Genomic DNA, 9,242 nt, shown 5'->3' with positions numbered 1-9,242 from the left:
AATTACTTCAGACCAGGTTTTCGTTGGTAAATTGCTTTCCGCTGCTTCAAGACAGCAATGCAACAGCAATGCATCTGACCACACCTCGTTTTGAGACCATGGGTGCTCAGATGGGTGCAAGTGCATGCTATTTAAACAATATGGGAGTGTGCATCGGGGCGCTTTGCGACAGGTGTAAGATAGAGCCCTAATACTACAGTCATCCTTCATGAAGGTTGTAAAGTTCAGTTTGTGTTGAAGCTGTCTCGGAGGTGCTGATTCAGCTGTGTGATCATTGTGGAGGCTGCAGTTTGTGCTGCTGTTGTTATCAGGTGGACAGGTGTATTATTCTGTCCACCCCATTTATATCAATGAGGGTGGGCTGAACACCACAAACACCTCTCTGTTTAATACACCCCAGTTCAACAGCAGCACAGATTACATCCTCTGAAACAGTTTCAACATTATAACCTTCACACAGGTTGAATTTATTGCAGGACTATTGCATTAGACTGCATTCCTGTTGGCTGGGTGTACCTAATAAACTGACAACTAAGTGTAAATATGCACTGATCAACTGAGGGCAGTTTGGTTTGTTGTGCCACAGATATTAACCATCAGCAGTAGCTTCTGGTTCTGGTCTGGATTTGGTTTTGTCAGAGCAAACTGATCAAACAGTTTACTCATCTGCGTAAGTAACTAATGAACTCAGAGTCAGGCTTAATAGGACCTGTGGATTCATCCTGGTGACCAGTGGTAGTATGGGCAAGGCTGCCAGATTAAATAATCTGATTTAAATTGGGCTAATTAGAATTTGTGACCAGAGTGGGTGGTCCCTGAACCAGCCATCTGAGCTACTGATATCATGAATTACACTATATCACCACCAATCCATCAGCCTCCAGATAAAGAAAGTCTTCAGACCCCTTCACGTTGCAGCCTTGTGCTGAAAATATTTTCCCTCATCAGTCTACACAACAATTTCCTATAATAATAAAGTGAAAAGAGAATTTTAGACAATTTATTAAAACATAAAAAAAACGCAAAAATGCATGAATATCAGAGCAGAAACTATGCGGAGGAAGGAACTGCTACAGAGCTCTGAGAGTCCAGACGAAGTCTCTCCTCAGGGACAGTTTGTAGAGAAGCAGCTAAAGGACTCTGAGACTGAGAGAAACCAGATTCTCTGGTCTAATTAAACCAGGACTGAACTGTTAGAGTCAGGTCTGGAGGAAACCAGGCACCGCTCATCACCTGAACACCATCCAAATGGTGAAGCATGGTGGAAGCAATGAAAACCTGGTCCAGAGTTCAGGACCTGAGACTGGGCTGAAGGTTCACCTTCCAACAGGACAATGACTCTAAGCTCACAGCCAAGACAACACAGGAGAGGCTGAGAGACAACTCTGTGAATGTCGCTGAGTGGACCAGCCAGAGTCCTGACCTGAACCCAGTCAAACATCTGGAGAGACCTGAAAATGTCTGTACACCGACAGTCCCCATCCAACCTGACAGAGTCTGAGAGGATCTGCAGAGAACAATGGAGAAAATCCCCAAATCCAGATGTGCAAACCCAAGAAGACTGGAGGCTGTAATCACTTATTCAACTAAGCCCTGAGTAAAGTGTCTGAATACTTATGTCAATGTGATATTTCTTTTTTTTCTTTTTTTTACTTTTTGATGAATTTGCAAAGATGTGTAAAATTGAGTTTTCTCTTTGTCGTCATGGAGAACAGAATGAAGACTGATGAGGGAAAAAGGAATTTAAATGATTTTAGTCTAAAACGGCAACATAACAAAATGTGAAGAAGTTGAAGCGGTGTGAAGACTTTCTGAATACTCTGTCTCCAGCTGCTTCAAATAGGTATTTCATTGTTACAGTGACTTTAACCTCTTGCATACCTTGGGCGTTGAGGTGCATTCTTCACATTAAGAACATGACAACATGTGTCTTCGACTTGCTCAAGCGTCATCGCACGATCAAAACAGGGCCAGACCTGCTGGGCCTGTATGTGAGCTGATATGAACTTATTGCCATTATATCATCCATCCATTGATTAGCTATACCTGCTAACTTGTGAGGGTCACAGGGGCAGGGGGCTGGAGCCCATCCCATCTGAGACTGGGTAAGAGGTGGGGAACAACCCAGATAGGTTGTTGGTCAATCATGGGCAGATGTATCAAACAAAACTAATTTATGGAACACTTCTAAAAATGATTTATGTTAATGTGAGTATGAAAAAAAAAAACTTGCTGATGGATTAGTATTAGATTGTTAAAACTTTTTAAAATATCCATTTCCTCCATTTTACTGTGATGGCCTGTTGCACAGAGTCATGTCACAAAGTCATGCCCAGGGAAGTAGCCAAATGTTCGATAAGTTGATGATGTTTTATTTAATTTAAAGTGCCTGTGAGTTGGATTTGGTTAGATCCAAGAGGTGGATGCTTTACAGTTCCATTGAAATAAAATATAGAATTACTTCAAAGAGCTGAACTGAAACCAGCATTAGTCAACAGACAGTCTACTTCAACTGGAGAGCTAAAAGTCTGTAATTTTTTTTAAATTGTCTAAGGTAGATTCAAGATGTATGACTTAAAACGTAATGTTTGACACTGATGATAGATGATTTTTCGTCTGTGTGTTCATTGTTCTCAGGTTAGTCCAACAGGAAATGTCCAGAGTATAGTGTTAGTAGTTTCAGCACATAATTCCACCTAAAACATCTCTGTTTCTGGACAGAGTTAACAAACAAGATACAGTCTGTTAAAGTCATAGTTCAGGGTATTAGATGTGGGGTTGTGTGAGGTACTTATCTATAGTGAGTGTATTAGCTGCAGTAGCGTCAGTTTAGAGAAGCAGCAGGAGCACCGGTACAGAAGCTGAGTGATGAGCTGCTGTGGACCCCACAGAAACAAACTCATATCAGTTGAAGTGTCGCTTTATTTTGAATATTTTCACCACTTTATCTGCCGTCAGACTTTACTTTGGAGCTACACTTTTTCAACAGTTGAACAACGGTATTACTATGCACAAGCGTGCCTTCGCCTAGCTTTGTCTGTCTCAAATACTTACATACTGTAGTTCCAAAGTAAAGGGCGTTTTAACGGCAGATAAAGTGGTGAAATATTCAAAATAAAGTGAACACTTCAACTGATATGAGCTTTTTTCTGTGGGTATTTTTTTAAAGTTGCTAAAACATGTTTTTGTGGATGGCCCTGTCCACAGCAGCTCATCACTCAGCTTCTGTGCCGATGCTCCTGCTGCTTCTCTAAACTGGGAGCTGAACTGAATCTAATACACTGACTATAGATCAGTACCTCACACAACCCCATGTCAAATAATCTGAACTATCACTTTAATTTGGTGTATTTTTTAACTCTGGATAGCCAGGTTAGCTGTTTACCCCCATTTCCAGACTTTATGCTAAGCTAGGCTAACCCCGCACTGACTCCAACTCCATACACACAGATATGAGACTGATATCCATCTGAGCATCTCACTCTTAAAAAGTAACAGGTGGGTGTATTTCCTGTGACATTGAACTACTTAATAGGTACAAATGTTATGTCACTGCAGGTTTTGAATTCTCCATCAGTACAGAGGTGGGTGGTGTTCACTGGCTGATATTCATGTCCAATATCAGCCTATGTTGGGAAAATGATCCTAATTTAAATAATGTGAAATGTTATCTTAAATTAATATTAATATTTATTGTAACTGAACAGGGAGTAAAAGGTGGTTTGTTTTTACTAATGTAAAATGTGTTTTCTCAGTTGACCTCTTACATTTATTTAGCAGTGAAAGCACTTTTGATCCATACAGTAATGTGAATATTTGGTTTTGCAGATGTGTGGTCTGTGATTTCTTTTTAGAAGTGGCTTTGCACCACTGCAGCATGTTTGCACTGGATTTCTTTACTAAAACATATTTCATTACTTCAGTCTAAACCCTGGTTTACAACTTTGCTGTGGAAAACATTGTGCTAACTGTTCAAAGTGAATGTACAGTTTCAGGAGAAACAGGTGTATAATACTGCTGATTTGCATCTTATTAAACATGCAAATATTATTTTGTGGAACTTCATTATTAAAAAGTTTTATTAAACAGTATTTAACTTGCTTCACTCTGTTATAATGGGGGGGGGGGGGGGGGGGGGGGTGGGGGGGGGCGAGGGGGGGGGTTATAGCATGCCACATGGGTTTCTGTGCTTTCAACAGCACTTCAGGTCCTCTTAAGCGGATGCAGAAAATAGTATGAGCATAGGTGGAGTGCTGCTGCCACTTTTTTTCTCCAAGTGATGAATTAAAATATCCGCAGTTTGCATAATCCTGTTGAAATCTATATAGATTTACATAAATTCTTTTACATCACTAAAGTGTATGTCATGTAGAGAGCCAATAAAAACAAATGAAATGGTCAAAGTTTTCATATTGACATTTAAGGTGTATTGATTTCTTTTCCATACATCAATCATGCATTGAGTAACACTCAAGAAAACATTCCTCCTTAAAAGTGTCCGGTAGCTGCCAGTAGCCTCTGAGCTGCTCAATGAATTAAATGGTTAATTAGTGAAGATGAAAAGACAGAAATCATCCTTTCATTCATCATTCACTCTTCTGACAGTTTCTATATCTGTGATGCTTTTATACAGAAACATGACAGAGTCAGTCTGTTACACTTGAACAGCTTGTGCTGCTGGAAATGAAAGCTAGCTTAGCCACATTTTCACAGCCTAACCTGTTAGCTTAGCTACGTTTTCATAGCCTATCCTGTTAGCTTAGCTTGACCTCTGCTTGAACTGCAGCTTTTCCTCTGAATGGATGTTTCCAACATGGCTTAATTTGCTCGACACAAGTCAGTAAATGAAATCATTCAAAACACAAACTTCTTGTGTTTATTCACCTACTGCTTAATGCTATATTGATTACAACCTGGTACATTTATCGTATTGTATCATAGGAACAGTGGTGAAATAACCTTCAAAATGAGCTGTAACTTAACCCAGCATGTCATAGGTGCGCTCCGGTACTTTAACAAATAGCACTACACCTCTGTATAGAACAACTTTTATTGTGTAGCCAAAGTTCCAGACTTGGGTCATGCGATGAGCCATGAACCATCTCCACGACAAATGCTGATATGCTAGGGTGACCAGATGTCCCCATTTTCCAGGGACAGGCCACCAGAAATGGGGACTGGAGCTGTTCCTGGAAAAGTCCCAGTTTTTAACTGTGAATTAAAAGCAGACCGGAGAGAAAGACAGGCAGCAGAGCAGACAGGCAGATGTCTAGCGCTGTGCTTGGCTGGCCACTATAGCAGCTGCAGAAACGAAGCTAAAACCATCAAAACAGAGTTATCCAATCAGATTTTTCTTTTTTTTGTTGTCTCTTGGCAGAGGAAAGGTTAGCTGGCTCACTTATTGGTTTGGAGTTCATAACCGGGCAGTAAACTTACTAAAACAAACCCAAAGCCCCACAGCCCGAACTTGAAAAAATACTTTTCATGACATGAAGAAGAAGTTGCCCAACAGTCTGTAATAGACTTCTCATGACAATATTCACAACCTTGAATACTTTTATGGAAAACCCTTTTGATTCTTTGGAACTGTGAGCCCTTAAGCACTAAAGGAATATAAATAATCGAGACATGCAATTGGATTTCACAACCTCTTTAAAGGAACGAGCCACCACCGTTTTGCCATCTTGCTGGTTTATGATGCTGGTAAATCTGACTGAATTATACTGTTTTACTCATGGTTTCTGTAAAATGAACTGAACAGTTGAAATGTGGAGAAGCTATACAAGCTAAAGCTGTGTAGCATGTCAATACTGACAAAAGTTTAAACATTTATATCTTCATGTTGCTACGGTGCTTTGCATGAGCTTTAGACTCATCATCTACCCACCTGATCATTGTCAGCGATTTTTTAAAAAAGGTTTCAGGTTTTAAGAGGCTCTGCCCCTCAATTGTATGTTTTCGCTCCCACTGTTCTGTGTGTAAGCTTCATGTAGAAAAATAGCAAAAACAACAAAATTATTGGCCAAGATACATGATAATGAGAAGACAATGAGAAGCATATTATCCATATTCTAGTGAAACATAACATGACAGTCAGGCTGAGGGAGTACTTGAGGTTTTTCTTCTATCTCATACAAATCGTTAATTTCATCAATCAGCCTTCACCACATTTTATCACAGTACAAAACTTGGTCCATGGTCAAAATACTTGATAAACTTTTTTATTTCATTTAATTTCAAACATTAGATATTTTATTGATATATTGACCGTCAAACTGGAAATGTCTCAGAAATCTGGTCTATGATATGCAGTCCAAAAGTTCAGAAAATGCAGGTAAGTAGACCTTAAGTTAAGATTCTCTTTCAACATTGGATCATATTGTACCAAGTAATGATTTCTTTCTAGGAGTGTAGTATATTCTCCATCATTACTTGGTTGTCCACAGTGACACGTTCCTGTGTATTCACCTTGTAGAGAACTGAAATAATATACATAAAGTGTAACTAACACGGTGGCTTTGCTGCTCTGTATTTAATGAATATAAATGAGAAGAGACGCAGAGATGGATTTCAGGAGTGAGCATATATCACTGTTTCCTGCTGATAGAAAATCGGCTGAGGCAGAAGAGCTGTGACAGAAGGACTGTGACACAACTGCTTATACATAACACGGTCAGGCCTCACGCACACACAGACACACCACAGACATGTAGTTGTTGATATAGTTAACCGTTGTGGCTGAACAGAGGATGGAGATGTGGCTGGTAAGCGTTTGTTTTGGTCTGAGATGCTGGTGGTCTAGTGGCAGAGACGATTGTTTACAGAACCTTTAAAACAGGATGTCAGGATGGAAGTCAGGATGTGGTTAGCTTAGCATAAAGCCTGGGGGAAAACAGCTAGCCTGACTCTGAATACCGTATCTTCTCCAGCTGTACAACTAAACTCCCACCACACATCCCAGATTAATGTTGTGGAGAAGATACAAGACAGTTCACTGTGTCACCGTGACCTTCATTCATAAACAAACCTCTGAATCTACAGCCACACAAACCTTTTTCAGCTGGCTCTCAGTGGTGATTTGTGTTTTTGTGTGTGGAGGTTAATAGAATTAAAAAAAAAAAATAGTGAGATAACAAACAATTATCTTCTAGTTCTGAGCTTCAGTTATTTAGCAGTGATGTAAATACACTCAGCCCAGAGAGAGATTGAGAGATGAGCCGTAGAGCTGACAAGTGACAGGGGATAGAAAATGTGATAATTGATTGTCATAGTGTATGAGGAGAAAAGGGATTGAGTGGGGGCAAGCTGAGACAAGAAAAATTGGCCATTCACTGTAATTTTAGGGATGCAGTGGGTGAAGGTGAGGAATGGTGGAGGAGGGAGCAGTGACACAGGGACAGGGAAGTGGGGAAGGAGACTGATGACAGTTCTGAAGCCCTTTGTCAAGCTCAGTTCCTCAGTCATTTCCCACTGTAAATAGTGTCAAAGCAACGGTTATATGCACAGTAATAAGGCATGTCCATTTATAATCCGTTTATAATTGCAGTGTGAAAATGTAAAATAGGCTCGGCCTCATGGTGGAACATCGCTAAGGGAAGAGAAACAGGCAGCAGCTGTAGTAGCAGCAGGTCCTTGCTGTGTGTCAATAACCTTGAAATAAAGAGAGGAAAGGTGTTGTGTGTCAGTGTGTGTGTTCACTGAAACTGCTAAATGTTCAGCTCATTTAGGACATTTGTACCATTATTCAAGATTTTAATATATTTTTAAAATATTATATTTAATATTACATATCATTTTAAACAAAGACAAAAGAGGAGCCCAAGTGATTACTGTCCTACACACAGTGGAAAAACTGATCATAAGAAAATGTTTATAGACAGAGCATAGAGAGGAGACGTATTAAAAGCCCTTGTTCAGTCGAGCATTAGTTAAAACGCGGACTGGTTTCGACCTCACCTCTTCCTCAGAGCAGAAACAGTAAAAACCACAGACTGTAAATAAAGATGGACGTAGCCACTGTGACGTCACCCACAGGTTTCTGAAGAGTGGTTTTGAAGCTCAGAGTGAGCTACTCCACTGTCGCCATCTTGGCAGTGACTCCATCCCTAACTCCCAGCTAATCCAAAAATGGTCAAAGAGGTGGGGCATGTGGAGCCGAGACTTCGGTTCATACCGGTTTGTGGCAAGCATACGCTCACCCACCTGTGACTCAAAGAGGCCACGCCCTCAATTATCATAACTTTAAGTCTTAATAAAATGTAAACAGGTGAGTTATATAAACAGTTGTCATGAAAAAGGAAATTAGCTTGAGAGACCAAAACTGTTTTTATACCAGGCTGTAAACATGTTTATTTCTGCTGTAAACTTGAACATTTAAACATGGGAGTCTATGGGGATCGACTCACTGTTGGAGCCAGAGTCCAGTGGTCATTAGAGGAACTGCAGGTTTTGGTTCTTCAGTGTTGACTTCATTTTTTTATTCCAGGTTGATGCCTGGTAAAAACAGATAGTTTACAGTTGGCACTATCTATAGACAACACACCATGAATACCAATATGACTGTGCTGACTTTACTGACATGTACATAAATAGTGGGCACAGAATAAATTAAATAAAAAAAAACAAAAAAAAACAAAGACAATGGACACAAGAAAAACTTTTTTCTTTTCCTTTAGCTGGTGTTCTGCTTGATAGGATCAAAAAGAGAAAATTGTATTAGTTGAGTAATTTGTTGTAAGTAGGGTGAATCATTCAGCTGTGAGCAGAGAATTGTTTTTGAGGGGCTCCTAGAAGAATGTACACCCCAGTTATGGTATGTTACAGATTAGTAGTCCTATAGAGACTGTTTGGGGGAATGAAAATGCTGAAAGCAGTGGAGAACAATACTTATTGAATTCACAAATTAAGTAATTCCTGATAGTCTCCAGTTATATTCAATTTATTGTTTACTTTGTATTGTTTTGTTGATTGATGCTGCTCTAATGTGCATTCGTTCCGCTGAGAAAAAGGTCTCACCTTTTCCTTGCTGAAGTCCTATGAAGGTCTTAAAAAATAGATAAAACTGAGATAAGCTCAGAAACTGAGAAAATAAGTGATTAATATCAGTGGTCCCTCTACTTGCAATTTTCTCAAAGTGCTTTATAAAAGAGGAACTATCCAGGCCAGATTGCAGCCTTGTTCAAGCATGAAACATTAATACAACAAAGGAATAAAATGTGAGTTGCTTTAAATTGATAAAAGTC

This window comes from Seriola dumerili, unplaced genomic scaffold (genome assembly GCF_002260705.1).
Source record: "Seriola dumerili isolate Sdu_G_001 unplaced genomic scaffold, Sdu_1.0 BDQW01000078.1, whole genome shotgun sequence".
NCBI lineage: Eukaryota > Metazoa > Chordata > Actinopteri > Carangiformes > Carangidae > Seriola > Seriola dumerili.
Note: the sequence above shows the minus strand (reverse complement) of the source record.